General features: G+C 35.3%; 2 long non-coding RNA genes across 12 annotated transcripts in view; one reads left to right on the top strand and one right to left on the bottom strand.

Moving 5' to 3' along the window:
• LOC123384788 overlaps window positions 1–19186 on the top strand; it is an 86785-nt gene that overhangs the window by 45766 nt on the left and 21833 nt on the right. For all 5 annotated transcript variants that reach the window (XR_006596359.1, XR_006596357.1, XR_006596358.1 and 2 more), the window contains exons 2-3: window positions 11920–12135; window positions 16900–17021. This is a non-coding gene — a long non-coding RNA (uncharacterized LOC123384788). The remainder of the gene's footprint in view (window positions 1–11919; window positions 12136–16899; window positions 17022–19186) is intronic.
• LOC123384787 overlaps window positions 1–19186 on the bottom strand; it is a 269112-nt gene that overhangs the window by 244095 nt on the left and 5831 nt on the right. For all 7 annotated transcript variants that reach the window (XR_006596352.1, XR_006596350.1, XR_006596353.1 and 4 more), the window contains exon 2: window positions 14515–14592. This is a non-coding gene — a long non-coding RNA (uncharacterized LOC123384787). The remainder of the gene's footprint in view (window positions 1–14514; window positions 14593–19186) is intronic.

Below are 19186 nucleotides of genomic sequence, written 5' to 3'. Positions count from 1 at the left end.
CCCTCTGCCCTAGACCCTCATGCTCTATCACAGCACCCTGTTTTAGATTCTTTATATCAATTAGCATTTATAGAAATTATAGTATTTGTAGCCAATGCTCTATTAACTAGTATGTGAGGTCTGAGCTAATAGGAACTAGGTTTATCTTGCTCACTGTTGTATCAAACATTTAGGAAAACATCTGGCAATGATGCTCAAACTTGGCCCATCAGATGCACACAAGCTGCACTTGGACTTGGGGAGAATTTTTTGCTCCTTTCCTTCCTTCCCTCCCCTCACCCCATCCTTTTCAATCACTTAAGGATTCAGAAGGTCAATCTTCTCTTTCTTCCACATCTATCTATATATACTTATATAGATAGATATGGAAGATGTAAGATATGTCTTACTATTTATCTATAGATATATATCTTATAGAGCTACATATCTCTGTATCTACCTACCTATCTATATATCTACCTATATCTGTTCTCCAGGAATCTTTTGATACAAATGCATATTAGTATATTTAAATCAATAGGTCAACTCTTTTACAGAACTTTAATATTTTAAAATTAAAAAAGGCAAGACATAAAAGAACTTGAACAGAAAGAGGACACAAATGGAGGCACAATGAGACATTTGGTAACCCTGAAAACATCTGATACAACAGCTTTCTTGGGAGCTCATGGACTGGTGTTGCATAAAGAAATAATTTATATTCATTTTACTCTTGAGATACTTACTTGTCTTATGCCAGCTGTGATACAAGTCTGCAGAACCCTGAGTCCTCTCTACAGCATAATAAGGTGTTTTAGCTTGCCTATTAAGAATTTAGATCATTGTATTTAAAAAGTTACCATGGCATAATTCTGTAGCTTTAGGAGGAAATGATATTGTCAAAAAATTCAACAACACAGTTATTTTGCAGAGGAAGGCAGATCAGGCATCAGTAAGTCCTTGCATGGTTCAGTACCAATATTCTCTAAATTTGAGGATAAAATGAGACTGAATCTATAATTAAATTCCCCCGATACAAAATGACAACTTCTTTGCTACTCTTACCACTCTAAGAGTGAAAATAAAAACATACCATAATGTAACATTACATTTGATTCTAATTATTTCTAATGCATTTGTGGGGGGAAAGGGATTAAAAAGAAAAATCAAATCAACTTGTAATATCCAAATCTCGGGCCATTCGATGAGCTGCATAATGCTAACTACAGACATTACTATAAATTACCGAATAGGACAGAAAGACAGATGGAAGTCATAATTCTTGCCCTTAACAAGTTTTCTCTTATGTAAGTAAAACTCAACTTTATCCTGAGGCATTCTACCAGGGCTAACCATGGACTGATTTTATTTTACCTTCCAGTGCCCCCCAAATTAAGGTAAACCAGCAATGAACAGAGGCTTGGGCAAAAGAAAGTCAGGAGGAAAACAAAGGAGGCAAGAAATATAGAAACACAATACTGAACAAACAGTCCTTGGTTACCTATAAATAGGACTTTTGGTATTATTGCAGGAAGCCTCCAGGATGGCTTCACTTGACCCCAACTCTTTGTATTCCCTGCCTTATGTAATTCCTTTCCATTGAGTAACTTGCCTCTGGTCAGTAGAATATGATAACGTTGAAGAGATGTTGTTTCTACGATTAGGTCACAAAAGATTACGCTCCTTTCTGGTAGACTGTTTCTTTCTTGTTCACCTTCTCGCTTTTTCTTTGGCTTTGGTGAAGTAAGCTGGCATGTTGGAAAAGACTAAGCGTCAAGAAACTGAAAACAGTCTCCAAATACAGACAGTGCATAAGTGAGGTTATGCACAGTGAAATAAACCTGGAAAAATTAAATTGCATTTCCAATCTTGTGTGGTTGGAGACACATCCTTCCTCAGGTGGGCCTCAGATGAGCCTTTAGCCTCAGTGATAGCCTCATGAGAGAATATTCACTATATAGTGAGAAATCCACCTAAGTTGTGCATGGAATTTTGATCCACAGAAACATAACAAATGTGCGATGCTTTAAGACACTAAATTTTAAGGTAATTTTTAATGCAACGATAAGTAATACACATATTATACAAATAGGAATTTATCTCTTCTAAAGAGGTCAGATCATTTTATAGCTATTCTGCCAGGGATAAGTTGAATTCTAACTCTGCTTTGCATTCTTTTTTCAAGACTCTTCTGCTGGTGAGAAACAAGTTAGTCAATGGGAAGGAATTACATACTCAGCAGATACCCGGAGGTTGGGATCATGTGAGGCCATCGTACAGGTGTCTGTACAATAGCAAAAGTGACATTTTTAAATACTAGTTTTTGGGTTTTTTTTCCAGTAACCATGAAGACTCATTTAAATGAAACAAGTATCAGGGGCACCTGAGTGGCTTGGTTGGTTAAACGTCTGACTCTTGATATCCACTCAGGTCATAATCTGAGGTTTGGGAAATCAAGCCCCGCATCGGGCTCTGCACTGAGCAGGGAGCCTGCTCCAGATTCTTTCTCTCCCTTCCTCTCCCAAAATAAATAAACTTAAAACAATCAATGACACAAGTATTGGATTTTTAAAATATTTTAATACTTTTCCTACTACTCCTTTGATCATCCTTCAGCACTATTCTTTTTGAACACCACAGATCATTTTTCTGAGCAGGTGACTAGCCCACTCATGACATAATGCTTTGCAGGTGCTCATAAACTCGTGTATTTTTTCCCCTTTGCTCTTGGTGTGGCGTTACATTTCCCTCTTGTTAACCTTTTGTTCTTACTTCTAGTTTTACTCTGTATTTTATTTTACGACGTTCTTCTCAAACTTCCATCTGACAGCGTTTACCTTAATTATATATAAATGTATTTCTGCATACTTGTGAGAGGTCCATGGTGGCCCATTGAACCCAGTACATCCAGCAAGAAGCACTCACTGCTCTTTCCATGCTATACCACAGGGCCTTCAAGGGAGCCCTAGGCATTGTGTTCCCAGAGAGTGATCTGATAGCTCAGACCTGGATTCCTGATTCAGAGTGTTTAAATGATGAATAATTCTTTAGGAGAATTATGTCTTATGGGACACGGAGATAGACGATGGTCACAGATGGGATACCATGTAATGTATGCCCACATCTGCTCACTGTGAAACAAACTGTTCTGTCATTTTATGAGTCAATTTTATTTGTCCAAAGATGAATGATTAAGATACCTGGATTGCAAGAGTTTGATGTAAAATGAAGTTTAACTCTTTTGGGGGAAAATAAAAACAAGCAGGAGAGATTCTCAATGATACACATTGCTTATTTTCACAGCTGATTTCATCATTTCAAATACACATCTATAAACACACAATACCAACTAAAACATAGAAAAACTGTTGTAAGGATATCTAAGATCCTGAGTAAAAATGCTAGCTTCTGTCTCCTGAATTATTTAGGACATTGCTTAGATTTCTAAAATCGTTTGATGATCTATCCTTAGAGTCTGTGCTTGTCAGATAGTAAACTATTGAGAGATAAACGGTTGCTCTTATTTTAGTAAACAATCTATTCTGATCAAAATTATTATAAACTATCAGCATATGGGAGCTTGGGTGGTCAGTTGTTTAAGTGTCCGACTTTGGCTCAGGTCATGATCTTATGGCTCATGGGTTTAAGCCCCACCTCAGGCTCTGTGCTGACAGCTCAGAGCCTGGATCTGTTTTCAGATTCTGTGTCTGTCTCTCTCTCTCTTTCTGCCCTCACCCCCACTTGTGCCCTGTCTCTTTCTTTCAAAAATAAACATTAAAAATTTTTAAATAAATTATCACTATATAATAATTTATAATCTATTTTCTGCATTTGCATATATTTAAGATGGATCATTACAAAACATGCTGATCAAAGAAATACATGATTCTAAAGATATGCCATATGAGTATATATCATAATAACAAGGATAGTGAGGTTCAAAAGTAATGATTATGGACAATTATGATACCAAGTCCATAGAAGTTGTCAAACAGCAAGTTTGAGTTGTAATGATGCTAATATTTAAGTGAGAACACATGGGTTAAATGCTAGAGCAATAAATAAAAAAGGGATACAGAAGATGGAAAGGAAATGGAAACAGAGACTGCATTTAAAATGCATTAGGTCAGGGATGCCTGGGTGACTCAGTTGGTTAAGCCTCTGACTCTTGATTTCAGAAGCTCAGGTCATGATCTCACATTTCTTGAGATTGAGTCCCACTTTGGTCTCCATGATGACAGTGTGGAGACTGCTTGGGATTCTCTCTCTGCCCCTCCCAGGCCTGTGCTTTCTTTCTCTCAAAAATAAATATTAAAAAAAAAAAAAAAACCTTTCAAAATGAATTAGGTCAGAAAAATCAAAAGATGTTTGTGTAAATATTTAACATCTTGACATTTATTAATTCAAATTAATTCTCTACTATCAGACCATCTCCAGGGTCTGGATTAAAAAGCAATACTATCTTTTTCTTTAAACATCTATTTTGAGAGACAGAACGTGAGTGGGTGAGGGATGGAAAGAGAGAGACATACAGAATCTGAAGCAGGCTCCAGGCTCTGAGCTGTCAGCAGAGTCTAATGTGGGGCTCGAACACACGAACCCTGAGATCATGACCTGAGCCAAAGTCAGACGTCTACGTGACTGAGCCACCCAGGCACCCCAAAAGCAAGATTATCTGTAATGCAGAGGTGGAAGAAGCTTAATTACTAGATAATTGAAGTTAAAAAAAAAACATAAATACTAAATTAACTTGGCAGAGAATTCTGAAAGATTCTCTGAAATTAAAATAGTCCATAAACATGTTTAATAAAGGAATCCTATTGCTAACACACCCAAATACTCATGTAAATAGGGTCAAGGATTAAAAATGGGGTCACATTTGAGCCTGAAACTGTAAATGACTATTAATATGAGCCACTTTTTAACTATGTGACTATGAAAGAATAAAAAGTCACATAATCATGATCTTTTAGGACAACACAGATATAGTGAATCAAATTATAACTTTAATGATTTAAGATAACTAATTTGATGTGAAATAATCAGGTACTATTTTGATATTTATTTCATGTCTATAAAGGACATGGATTCAGATAGAATTAAGATACCTAAGTGAAATAAATCATACAGAGAAAGACAGATACCATATGTGTTCACTCTTATGTGGATCCTGAGAAACTTCACAGAAGACCATGGGGGAGGGGAAGGGGGAAAAAAAAAAAAGAGGGAGGGAGCCAAACCATAAGAGATTCTTAAAAACTGAGACTAAACTGAGGGTTGATGGGAGGTGGGTGGGAGGGGAAAGTGGGTGATGGGCATTGAGGAGGGCACCTGTTGGGATGAGCACTGGGTGTTGTATGGAAACCAATTTGACAATAAATTGCATATTTAAAAAAATAAACAAAAATAATAAAAAATAAAACATAAAAAAAGAATTAAGATACCATCCAGTACTCACAGAATCTGACTTTAGAAGGAATGAATGGATATTCTGCCTGCATAATATCCATACCATCCATTTACCTCAATGTTTAGTATCATTGATATGTCTCATCAGTCACACTGGACTGTTAAAAGAATCAGAATTCCCTTTTGACATGTAAATATTTTAGATAAAAACATGTTGAACCATTACCAAAAAAAAAAAAAAAAATCTAGTTATGTGTCAAAAGGCCAAGAAGTAACAGAAGTGCCATTGTTAAGCTAAGGAAGCACTTTTGAGAAATATGGGTTTGGGATTTGATCTCAGAGTTCTGCAATGGGATGATAACTTTAAAAAAACAGGGCAACACGAATACAAAGGACCAAGAATTCATACACAAGTCCTGAGGTTCCCTGAAGACCTAATTAATCCACTGTACTTTTTGTTAAAGTGTCTAAAAAGGAATTCTCAAGTCAGTGTTATATTCAACTTTTGTTCCATCTAATATTAACCATGCCCTTTTATGGGCTGTGTCTATGGGAAGCATTAGTGTCTTTACTCGAGGGCATGTTGTTAGAATCAAAGTCTGTCTTGACATTTGGAGAGAGGGACCAAGATGGTGACAGAGGAAACTCTTGGACTTCCCTCCTCCCAAGCCTGTAGCAAATGCACAACTACACATGGAGTAATTTGCTGGAGAGAATTTCAGAAACTAGCTGCTGACTCCTGGACACTGGATGAATGAAAATCGCCCACATCAAAATGAGTAGGAAAGGCTGAGACACACTCTCACTATAAACCCCAAACCCAGCACAGTTCCATACAAACAGGAGATAGTCCCCAACTCCAAGCCTCTCCCTTGGGAACTGAGGGTTTGCTCACACATGCAGCACCACAACTTTTAAGACTCCCATGTAAAAGATGAGCCCCCCAATACCTAGCTCTGAAAGCCAATGGTAATTGAGCGCAAAAGTGCCAGGGGACTAGAGCAAAGAAAGAAGAGGTTCCTAATGGGTCTCTCCAGAGCCTAGTGCAGAGGCAACAGGTAAAAATGCCAAATCTTCAAGTCCTTCCCTGGAAGGGGTTTGTGACTTTACAAGATGATGCTGGAGGATGGGACATCTAATTTGAATACAACTTGGTCCTGACTGCAATCCCTCCCTGAGCTGGAAGGAGCCAATGTGCACTTCCCCCACCCTCTCCCCTCCCTCCAGCTCTTTCCAACAATAAAACCAAATCACCAGTATCTTCCCAGAAGGAGCTTATCAACACATCTAACACCCCAAAGTTTACAGATGTCACCTGAGGGATGACCCCAAATCACCTAGTTCTGATCATCAACGGGCTTGATTTTATGGGTCCCACAGGACTATACAAACAAAGAAGTTTTAACCAGATGCAGGAGTACCCCCTCCCTTTCACACTCCCTGTGGCTATACACCCAGAACTTAACAGAAGTTCTGTTTCTCTAGATGGCCACAAGCTTAATGCAGAAACACGTACACCAAACCACAAAAACAAAACCAAACAAATTAGAAAGGGTCATACATCTAAAACACAATCCAAAATGAATTTCAAATAGGTTTTGAGAGTTAGAAAACATGTAATAGGATTTAAAAAAAAAAACTAGAACATGAACTGGAATCAGTCTTTCTGAATCTGAAGTGTACAATAAATTATTTGCACATAAATCTATTTGCCAATTGCCAAGGACTTAAATTTATAATTAAGGTATGCTTTTAAGTATAAATGAAAAATTTTCTAATGTTTATGCTGTTAAATACAGTTTTCCATTAGAAATTGTAATGTAGGTAAATATTTTCAATTAAGAACAAAGGAAACTTTTTTTAGCGTTAAAGCATGAGAAATAGTTGGTTAGCTAGCTAAAAAGGAAATTAGGGTTCATCCTAGAAATATTGGATGAATTTAACAATGTCAGGAAACAGCATAGTTTGACATATTAATAGAATGAAAAAAAAAAACCCACGAATATTTCAATAGATACACAAAGAAAAAAATGATAGAACTCAATATATTTTTATTATAAAAACATGGAGAATTCTTCTAACAAATGGAGAATGCATGCTATGTTTAAGTATATTTGGAAAATTCACCAAGGCAGACCATATAACAGGCCATATGACAATTCACACACATTTTTAAAAATGAAATCATGCAAAGAGTGTTCTCTGGCCCTAATAAAGTAAGACGTCAATAACAGAAATATAACTGGAAAAGCCTCAAATATTTAGAAATTAAGCAACACAGTTCTAAACACATACTAACTTTTGCACTTAGCAAAAGAAATTAGTGTAGAAGTTGAAAAAGATCATATACAATTTTTCTACTTGTAGATTAGCAAGTATACTTAGAAAAACCTAAGAAATAAACTAAAAAATGACCATAAGAAAGTAAGTTATGGGATATAAAATTAACTTACAAAAATAAGTATCATTCATATGTATAAACCATTCCACATTAGAAGAATGTAAGTAAAGCTTCCATTTATAGTAATTTAAAAACAATCTCCAAACAATTTAATACAAAAAAATTGCAAAACCTTTATAATATGAGGAACACTTTGAAATAATCCTTAAAATGCACCTGGACAAATGGACTGTCTATAATATTCTTGGAAGGGAAGATCCAAAAGAAAAATGTTAGTGTTATTCTCTGGTAAACTATAAAATAAATACGATCCACTATGAATATATCCACCAATTTTTCCTCCTAATCCTACACCAATTGATTCTTAAAATCAGTTATAAATTTGAAGAAGCAAAATAGCCTGGAAAATTCTGAAAAATAAGAACAAGATACATGATAGCTCTATTAAATTCAGATAGTCCACAAAACCTCATTAAGGAAAACAAAGCAGCCTGAGAAGACACATGGTCAAATAGACTAATACTTTCAATTAGAAACTCCAGACAGAACACTTAATATATACGGGAATTAGATATAAAATAAAGATGTTATCTCAATGGACTATTTTCCATATATGCTTTCATGAAAAAATTTTTGGCTATTTTAAGAATAATCATGCAATGAGTTAATTCAAATTAGCATTAGAAGGGACTTGAAAAAAAATCCAGGTTAAAAATAGTAAATAAATGATATTACTAGGCAGTTTATACAAGGTGACAACAAAATGCATCACAGATGTAGAAAAAGATGCTCAATATGACTAAGAATTAGAAAGTATAAAATATAAACAATGGTGCGATACTACTTTATATCTACTATCTGGAAAAACTAAGGAAGATATTACCAATGGCTGAATGGGAAAACTATTTTTACACGTTATTCGTTTGAGTAAAACGTATTGCAGACGTTTTAAAGAACAATTCTGCCATAGTTGGTAAAATTCACAATGCATAATATCACCCAACATCCTCACTCTTGGGTACATTTTCCAGAGAAACTATGTTTCTAGGGCACGGGGTATTATGAAGATGCTCATGTCAGCATCACTTACAGTTAGAAAGTAAAAGTAAATATCCTATCATAGTGTTCGTGCATATAAAAAATATCCTACAGCAGTTAGTAGATCTGAAAACCCTAGCATTGTACATCAGACTACTGAAGCAAATGTGTTTGTGAGGAATATGTATTAAACTCAGACCAGTAAGAAGGGTGCTTTCAATGACTATTAGAACAGTGTGGCATAAGATGAGGAATATGAGCACCTCAAATATCTATATCTCAGGTAAATATAAAGTTTAAAAAAATTTCTATGGATTAAGGTGTTTGATTTAGCAAAAAGGTTTTTTTTTCCCTTCTGAAATCTAACTGATGGGATACAGAAATATAAAAACAAGAATCACTCACTGAAGTCAAGAAAGCTTGAAATGGTGTAACAAATTCATCAGGTGATGGGCATTAGAGGATGCTTGGTAGCATCCAAAGCATCTAGGATCAAACTGATGAAGAAAGAAATCACATGAAATCATACTCATGGAGAAAAGTACTATGGTTGTAGAACAGTAATACAAGAAAGGCAAAGCATAGCACTCCTGGAAAGCAAGGCTTCCTACCAAAACCTTGAACAACCACACAATCAGAGACAGCAGGGTATAATAGGGGACAGTCTTCAAATCAATTAATTTCAGACTTTGGGAAAGTGGTGCCATTATCTTTGTATCATAGCTGGTTGATCTCCCACTTGGCCTCAAGATAAAGACACAATGATAATTTATAAAAAACCCTAAATATCTGTCATAGGGATTTACAGAATGGGTATTATTGTTGGGCAAAGAAGCAAAGCGAGTTCTAGCTTCCTATTTCAAAGGACAGGACATATGCATTCACGTTTCCCATTTATTTAAAGACAAGCTAATCTTTTCACATGTCCAAATGCCAGCCCCTAAGCACTGGCTTCCCAATTCAGTTTGGTCAGTAAAGCCTCTACCTAATATGGAAAATTTCTATTTATTGTCAGAAAACAGTGCTTAGGAAACACTTCTGCTATTTTGTGATTTGTTTTGTTTCAGGAAAATTATGCAGTAAGCAAAAATCACTGCTTATTTGAATATATCCAGTATCATGAAAGACAATCAAAAATACCAAGAACTGAAAAAGCAGCAAACTTTAATATAAACAGAATCCTCGGAAGAATAAAAAGATCCCACAAACTAAAAACACCTCATTGTTTGAAAAAATCAAACAATGTAATATGAAGAAATGAAAATTTTAAAATAGCAGAATGTAGTAGAAAAACTGAATAACAGAAAGTGTATGAAAATAGACTAAATAACGAGCTGGAAGAAATTCTTAGGATTTAGACTAAAGGAAGACGATGTTAATGGGCACAGAGTTCAAGTTTGTGGAGATATATTCTGAATAACCCCAACAGCCTAATTGGAGCTCCAAAAGAGAGACTGAGAAAGAGAGGAGGGAAAAACTTCCAGGAAGAACATTTTCCAGAGTTGAAGCAAGATTTGAATCAATAGCCAAAAAATTATCCACCAGTTGCCCTACAGGAAAACTTAAATAAGCCTGTACTTGACCATGGCTTGGTAATATGAGAAAAGTGATAAAAAAGAAGATAGCTCATGAGAATGGAAATAAAAATATGGGTAGAAAGCCTGAAGAAACATTTTCCCCAAAAAGGCGTACAGATGTCTAACAGACACACAAGACACTCAACATGATTCATCATCAGGGAAAGACAAGTCAAAACTACAATGAGATGTCACCTCGCTGACACCAGTCAGAATGGCTAAAATCAACAACACAAGAAAAAACAGGTGTTGGCGAGGATGTGGAGAAATGAGACACTTATGCACTGTTGGTGGGAATGCAAACTGGTGTAGCTGCTGTGGAAAGGAGTATGGAGGCTCCTCAAGAAATTAAAAACAGAGTTATATACAATCCAGTAATTCCCCTACTGGGCATTTACCCAAAGAAAAAATAAACACCAATTTAAAAAGATATATATACTCTTATGTTTATTGTAGCATTATTTATAATAGTCAAGATATGGAAGCAGCCATATCAGTTTTTCCCCCATTAAGGATGAGGTTAGCTGTGGGGTTTTCATAGATGTCCTCTATTATGTCGAGTTATATTCCCCCAAATAGACTCAGATACAGAGAACAAACTGGCAATTGCCCGAGAGGAAGTAGGTAAGGGGATGGGTAAATAGATAAAGGGATTAAAAGTATATTTATGGTGATGAGCACTAATGTATAGAATATACAATTAGTATTTTATAATTCTAATGTATAGAATGGTTAACTCATTATATTGTACATCTGAAAATAATAGAATACTGTGTTATTTTTATGTCAATTACAATATCTCAAAAAAAAAAAAAAGAGTGGATATCAAACTCATATTAAGCTTTTGTCTCCAAAAGGGCTATTCTGGGTATGTCTCTGGGGGAATTTCTCAGTGAGATTAACAATTCAATCATTAGACTAAGTAAAGCAGATTGCTCTCCCTAATGTGCGTTGACCTCATCCAATCCACGTAGAACATGAATAGAAGAAAAAAAGCTGAGTAAGAGACAATTTCTGCCTGTCTTTGAATTGGAACATTGCTCTTTTGCCTTTAGACTCAGATTCAGAATGCAATCTATACCACCAGCTCTCTTAATTCTCAGCCATTAAGACAAAAATCATACAATTGGCTCTTCTGGTTACCCAGCTTGCTGACCCCCCCGCCCCTCCCCCCCCCCCACACCATACAAGTGTGGTAGGATATATCTATATCTATATTACCTATATCCTATTGGTTCTGTTTCTCTGGAGGACCCAGACTAATATGGTGGTGGTAAAGTGGGAAGTAAAAAAAAAAAAAAAATCCTGAGAAAAAATTCCTTTAAAATCTAGTTTTAAATCAACCAATCTATATTCAAGTGTGACAGCAAAATCTGTTTAGACATCTAAAAAGGCAGAAATTTACAAGTCAAATAGTTTTGTCTTTTCTACAAGCACTTAGGAAATGATTAAAACATGAACATATTTCATGTCTTCAATGTTTATTAAGTGTTGCTTATCATCTATATCCTCCAGCATACCATATTCAAGATTCCCATTGTGGCTGTGGATCTACTGACCCTCTTGTACTGCACTCACTCATCTTGCAATGAAGTGAGAAGATAAAATGTCTACGTGATGAGATGCAGTGACGTGTATGACTAGGCACTCTGACTAGTGTTGGACTACTAGTGACCTTCCGACCATAGGTTAAAAGGTGATCATCCCCTTCTCCATTGCAGTTGACCACAGGTAACTGAAACCACAGAAAGCAAAACCACAGATAAGGAGTGGAGGGAACTATTGTAAAGCGTAAGCTTATAAAATAATCTGGTACAAGAATTACGGATTAATATACAAAAACTGAGAAGGAAGCTTTTGAGACAAATTCAAGCATAAAAGTGTTCTATTTTGGAGAGAGATTACTGGAAGACAAACTAACTCAGTATGCACACGTATTATTCATTTTAATTAGAAATCTGAAGACAATCATTGGCAGGTTTACAAAAAGGAACTGAAATTTTCCTTTCACTGGGCTACAAAAGATATAAAAGGAAATCCTGGGCAGTATAAAACAATGTATTAATACAATTTAAATTAAATATAATGAAAACAGTAGGAACTAGAAATAGCTACCCAGCCCCCCCAGCACGTGAACCCCCTTCCCTCCATAAGTAACCAGTGCAAAATGGTTTGGGTGTGAATTTTAGAAAAGCTCAAAAAAATTCTGATTTATATTTAGAAACTGTTCTAGAGATTAGAAATAGATGATATTGAATTTATTTCACTTGGCTAACATAAATAATAAAAACCTAGATACATAAGAAGAAAAAAAAAACTATGCTTGCCTTTACCTGTGAATATATCCACAAAGATCCAAAGAAGTTACTAGCATGCTTTATGACATTTCAAATGTACAAGATATTCAACGAACCCTTCTGTGTAACAGTAGTTAAAAGTATTTATCAATAAATAGGTAAGTAAATTAATTTTCAAAATCATAGCTATTTTTAAAAATGAGGTAGATTTGTGCATACTGATATATGTGTACAACACATATTTTGATGGGAGACTCAAGGCATAAAACAGTATGTATATTATCCTTTCTTTTGATAAATATATTTGTGCATGTATATGTCTATTACATATCTATGCTAACAATGTATATAAAATAGACCAAATATGATGGTTCCCCAGTGAATCAGAAATGTATACTTCTTCCAAATTATTTGAATTTCTTACAAACATTTGTAAATTTCAACATTGAAAATTAAACTTTTCCCCAGAAGACTATGTGTCAGAATAGCTATAGATGACACAAAATGTATTGAGAGTACATTTTCCTTCCCTTGGAGCAAGTTTAAATGCTTTAGAAATAGTTCAAACTTACTCATGTAAAAACTTAGACACATAAAAAGAAAAAAAAAACTATGCTTGCCTTATTCATGTGACTTATTCATGTGAAATTCATGTGAAAACATTTTTTTAATTTTGTAAAAACGTTTATTTTTTGAGAGAGACAGAGCATGAGAAGGGAAGGGGCAGAGAGAGAGGGAGACAAAGAATCCAAAGCAGGCTCCAGGCTCTGAGCTGTCAGCTCAGAGCCTGACACAGGCTCCAACTCAGCAGCTGGGAGATCATGACCTGAGCCAAAGTCAGACATTGAACCAAGTGAGCCACCCAGGCTCATGGAAAACATAAATCTCTTTTAGGGCATGACCTTATTTCTGAACTTTCTTTCCTTTTTTAAAAAAAAAATTTATTTTGTTTATAACTTTTTTTTTTAGCTTACTCTTTTTTGAGAGAAAGAGTGAGAGAGCAGGGGAGAGGCAGAGAGAGAGGGAGAGAATCCTAAGCAGGCTCCACACTGTCAGCACAGAGCCCAATGTGGAGCTCGAATTCACAAACTGTGAGATCATGACCTGAGCCAAAACCAAGGGTGGAGACACTTAATTGACTGAGCCACCTAGGTGTCCCTGTTTCTCTACTTTCTTACTGTTAATATCTGAGACCTTCATGTGTGTATGACTATTACCCTTTTCAATGAACTGAAGTGTTTGCTAAAATTTCATCAATAGTGAAGCCAAGATTTCTTTCAACGACTCTATGATTTCACTGTTGATGTTTGCAACCTTGATATTAATTCCCCTGGAGGAAATAAACCTAAAATAATTATACCTTAGGTGCTGAATACTTCCAACTTTATAGTAAATTATAACACACATTTTATTAAAAATTATTAGAATATCTAAATAGTCACAGCCACCTGCTTGGAGTCATCTTAATACATGTGAGAGGATTATGGAGATCCCACAGAATTATGGCATAAAAATTGAAAGAGGAAATTTCCCTTAGCATTCCATAGATCATGCAATATATTTTATAGATTTCATGAGAACTTAGGAAAGCCCAGTGCTGAGACTTTTGCTACAGCTTGGGCTTTGACTTCAAATTTCAAATGTTGTTCACCAAGATCTGGGAGGTTTCCTTAAGAATAAAATCACTCTGGACGTTGCCCATAAACTCTATACTATACTGTGCTTCACTTCACCTAAGACCTTAGATTTCCTGGTAGCTGTTAAACCTTTATGCTTGATAGAGAGAAGAGTTGTGTAGATGACATGGCCATACCTTTACTTTGTCCTAGAGTGGCTTGCTAGTGTTCCAGAGTTTATTGACTATGTTTCCTCCTCCATGTCTTCACAGGGCCTAGAATATAAAATAGAAGAAACAGTCCCTGAATAGAAGGTCCTTTACAAAACAGACTTATTCTGAATAAGTGATTTGGAAATAGCAAAATATGGTTCTTTTTCCTACAAATACATAATTTGTGAACAAAAATTATAAAAGGATTTTCATTTTTAAATTTTATTTTATTTTTTAAAATTTTAATGCTTATTTTTGAGAGAGGGAAGGAGGGAGGGAAGGGGAGGGTCAGAGACAGGGAGACACAGAATCTGAAGCAAGCTCCAGGCTCTGAGCTGTCAGCACAGAGCCCAATGCGAGGCTCAAACTCAAGAACCATGAGATCATGACCTGAGCCGAAGTTGGACACTCAGCCAACTAAGCCACCCAAGCACCCCTTAACTTTTAAATTTTAAGCCATAAATAAATTTACACTAAAACAGCTTTGTATAGACAAATCATTTTGGCAAAAAACTAATAAAGGGTAATGAAATGATCAAGATTTATAACCTGGATCTGTGTGCTCTTTGCAACATATCCAGCTTTGCCCAAACAGATACGAATCTGTGGGCTCGAGGAATCAGGTGATTTTATCACTCTTCTGCTCATAAGCTGGCATCAATAAACCATAGTAAGTGAAGAAATCTAAAATCTTGTTTTCATGTTTTTATTGCATTTAAATGACAAATTTTCCATAAAACGAATTAACCATTAGTTTTAGGAGCTCTCACATTCACAGACCCACTTCCAAATTGGTAGTGGCCTACAAGTGTTCCTAAGGTGATATGTTCCAGAAAATTTGAAAAATTAGATAATTTATTGTAGTTAATAAATGTCACTGCTTTCCTCCCTGCAACTCCCTCCAACACACTTTCCTTCTGATGCCGTTGGAGTGGCCATGGATACTGATAGGAGAAAAGTTAAGGATTTAGTTTGGATTCAGGGGGATATAGTGATATGCTTCACAAGTACCATGATGTGCTGTTAAGTTACTTTAGCTGTTTGCACTGTAGGAATGGCTACCAGGAAATCCACGGTCTCCCACCGTGGTAACTCATCTAACATTATGACAAGTAGGGGCAGGATCATACCTTATTTTGTGACTTAAATGTGTCATAATGTATGAATTACCAGAACTACTTGGGTATTGAAGGAGAAATAAGGACTGAACTATATGGAGCTGAACACTAGCCTGTGGAAAATTCTTCTAATCATCACAAGGTATAATCACACATGGAGAATTTGGTTGTCATTGTCACCTAATCAAAACTGATGTTATCTCCCAATAGCACATACTAGAAAAATTCAGCATATACAATTAAAAATATTCCCTAAAAATAGGAATTTCCAACAATCCTTGTATTTGTAGGACACAAATCTATAGCTGTACTACAAACAGTATTGTACACATTAGGTATCTCAAGGGTCAACAGATTTACATCAGCCATACTGAATGCAAGACAGATACTCTAACTCCATAGAAAATATTACAAAATTATTAGCATGTGAATAAGTGAACATTTCATTGACCAAATACCAAAACATTGAACTTTCTTCACTTTTCAATCTTTTGTCTCAAATTATTCCACTTCCATGGGAACACAGAGCTCCACCTTCAGCCCCTTATGGTCATTTGCTCTTACTGGCTATATTTGGCCATAAGTAAAGGGGAGTTTAGGCCCTTCACTTAGACTTAAAAGCATCAAACACGTGGCTTAGGTCAATGCAAACCACCGTTATAATGGATCTCCTTGTTGTCCTTTGCAGTGAAGGATTTAAGACAATAGGTGTCAACTCTCGCAAATTTCAAAATGAGGGGCTATAGCATTATAAATGCTAGGGTGGAAATTCTAAAAATCAATTTATGACACTAATCAGCCACCCTCACACAACAGAATTAAAAGTTCAAAAGTCAGCCATGCAGTTCAGAAATTAAGAAACAACGCGTAATGAAGAATGCTGTTGGAGTGCTGTGGCATTTTCTCAACATATCCTCCAACAGCGTGTGGAGGAAATTCTTCTCCCTCACCTCTATCCAAAACCAGAAAGTTTTTAAGGGGTAACACAAAAGGTATAAATAAGTCCCTCTGGAAATTTGGAAGCTTCACTTTCTGTTGTAACCCATACCTAGAACATTTTAAAAGACAGTGGCTGTTTTTGCCTATTTGGAGGAACACAGGGATGGAAACTGTAAGCAGAACATTATTACAATGGAAATGAACTACCAGGATTTTAAACTAGATCACATGTGAGCATACATATTATAACCAAGTACATGTTCTCGCCTAACAATTACAGGATACAATTAAGCTTATTCCTATTTTTTTTTAGGCCACCATCGTCCTAAAACCTAACTCCAAAGAAAGGATACTTGCTGGGCAAAAGTTACTAGAGAGGATGTCAGGAATATATACATAAAGTGAAATGGTCGATTTTCTTTAGACCAGTGTCAGGTAAGTGTGTTTATCATAATGAGCAAATGTTTTGAGACCATATATCTGGTGGCTTTGTCCAACCCTACTGTCAAAGGGACAGATTTAAAAGCATCAGGGCAGCTTAGTTATTAGAATAAAACATTATATGTAACTGGCAATAGGACACTATGTATTTTAGTAGAGCTTTATAATTTTACTGACTTTCCCTATAGAAAATGGTGATAAAATAAACCTTTGGCCTCTACCACTGTCAATCGGCTTATAAAAGGTTATTTTTACATGTTGCAAAGTACAACTCATTATTTGCTCATAAAATAAATTTCATTGTTTATCAGTATTTTCTTAAATTCTCATAGAAAATGATTAAATATACTTTTTAATCTTGTGAATTTTATATATGTGAATATTTCTGTATATTCCAGCTTGTGACAAATAAAAGTACTTTGTATGATGAGTAACAAATATTTTAAAGGTCATTGACCTAAACTACTCAAAGACCAAAATTGTCAATTGGATTTCTTGAGTATTTTAACTTTTTTCAATAATTCTAATTATAGGCAATATGTTTCCTTATCACAAGCCTAGACCTAGAAACTAAAAGACAATGATGATTATTAACTCCAACTGAATCAGGGATCAGAGAGTAGAACATGCAGGAAAAATATGAATATGCTTACTGGCACAAGACTGGGGATAAATGAAGGCATTTATTATCTCACCTGTTTGGGGAAAATTAAGCGAAGGCCACAAAATGCTTCAAATTTAGTTCTTCCATGGTACCTGCTTATAACTGAGCAAATTTTAGTTCATAATGTTAATTTATTTGTATCTTTTGATTTAACTACTCTCATGAAGTTAAAATCTCTCATTTTTTCTAAGAATCTTAGGTTCTTTTCACTACTATAATTTTCGAGATTACAAACCTACTCTTTGAGTGATTAGAGGGGTCTATTTTCATGGACGTGCCAGTAAAATACTAAGTAGTCAAGGGGAGAAATAACAATGAAGCAGTCAATTCCAAGTCAGAATTGTTGTATCATGAGATATCCAAAACCGAAACAATAGTAAACCCTCTAATTAAAGGACTTTTCCTCAAGTGCCTACATTACTGGATAGGATATCTTTATTTTCCTAAATAATTGACATAACAGACATTTATTGAGAGCCTGTACTTTCCCAGGCATTGCAGTAAGAGCTAGGGATTCAAAGATCAGCAATCCCACTCTCAAGATTCTCTTGATTTCAGTGATACAGATGTGAAAATTTACACTTTAAGTATTGTATACAAAGCATACAAGTTCAATAAGCGAGAAACTTTCATGTTTATCCTGTGTGAATAAACAAAGTAGTAAAATTGGTAACACGCAAAGAAGGAGAAAAAGGAGGATCAATGGGTGGTGATTCTTAGAAGAAAAATTAGAACCAGATTCCAGAGCATATTAGATATGGTCTTACTATGTTTGATGTTCATTCCGAAAACAACTGGAGAGCAATTGAAGCCTTTAAACAGAGGGATGATTTAATCAAATTTTGACTCAAAGTCCATTTGGGTTACAATTTTAAGATTGGAGTCAGGAAAGCAATGCTTAGTAGTGGAAAAGTATATTGGTATGCCACAGAAGTTCTGGTATAAATGGTGTAATTATCAACTGTGACACTATCAAAGGTGATAAGACAATTGTTGAATAATACCATCCATTTTGAGAAAGAGAGGACTAATCTTCATGACTAACTTGATCCTAGTTATTAGGTACAATTTATTTTTTTAATTTAAACTTCTACATATTTTGGCTTGGATGACTAGGACAATGGTAGCTTTTACCTAGTATAATTAAAAATCAAGAAAAAAACTAGGTCTCAGGGTAGAATAAAAAACAATGAATTGAATTTAACTTCAATACTTTGCAGTTAAGGGTGAGAATGCCCAACAGTTCACGATATGTAGCTTAAAAAGAAAAATACATCCCAGCCAGAAAATATGGAGTTACCAATGTATAGCTCTCAAATGAAAAGGATTTAAGTACTGAATAAGAATAATGCAAGTTCAGGTATAGAACAATGAGGAAAATTCACATGTAAAGCACAGTGGAAGAAGAGCTTAAGCCAGAGAATGTTAACATGTATTTAGAGACTTATGGAAGAAAAATCAGGAAAGAATGAAATGGAAGTTAATTCTTTCTGAG

The sequence above is a fragment of the Felis catus genome, chromosome B1 (genome assembly GCF_018350175.1).
Source record: "Felis catus isolate Fca126 chromosome B1, F.catus_Fca126_mat1.0, whole genome shotgun sequence".
Taxonomy (NCBI): domain Eukaryota; kingdom Metazoa; phylum Chordata; class Mammalia; order Carnivora; family Felidae; genus Felis; species Felis catus.
The sequence above is the reverse complement of the archived record's forward strand: the minus strand, read 5'-3'. Positions and strand labels throughout refer to the sequence as shown.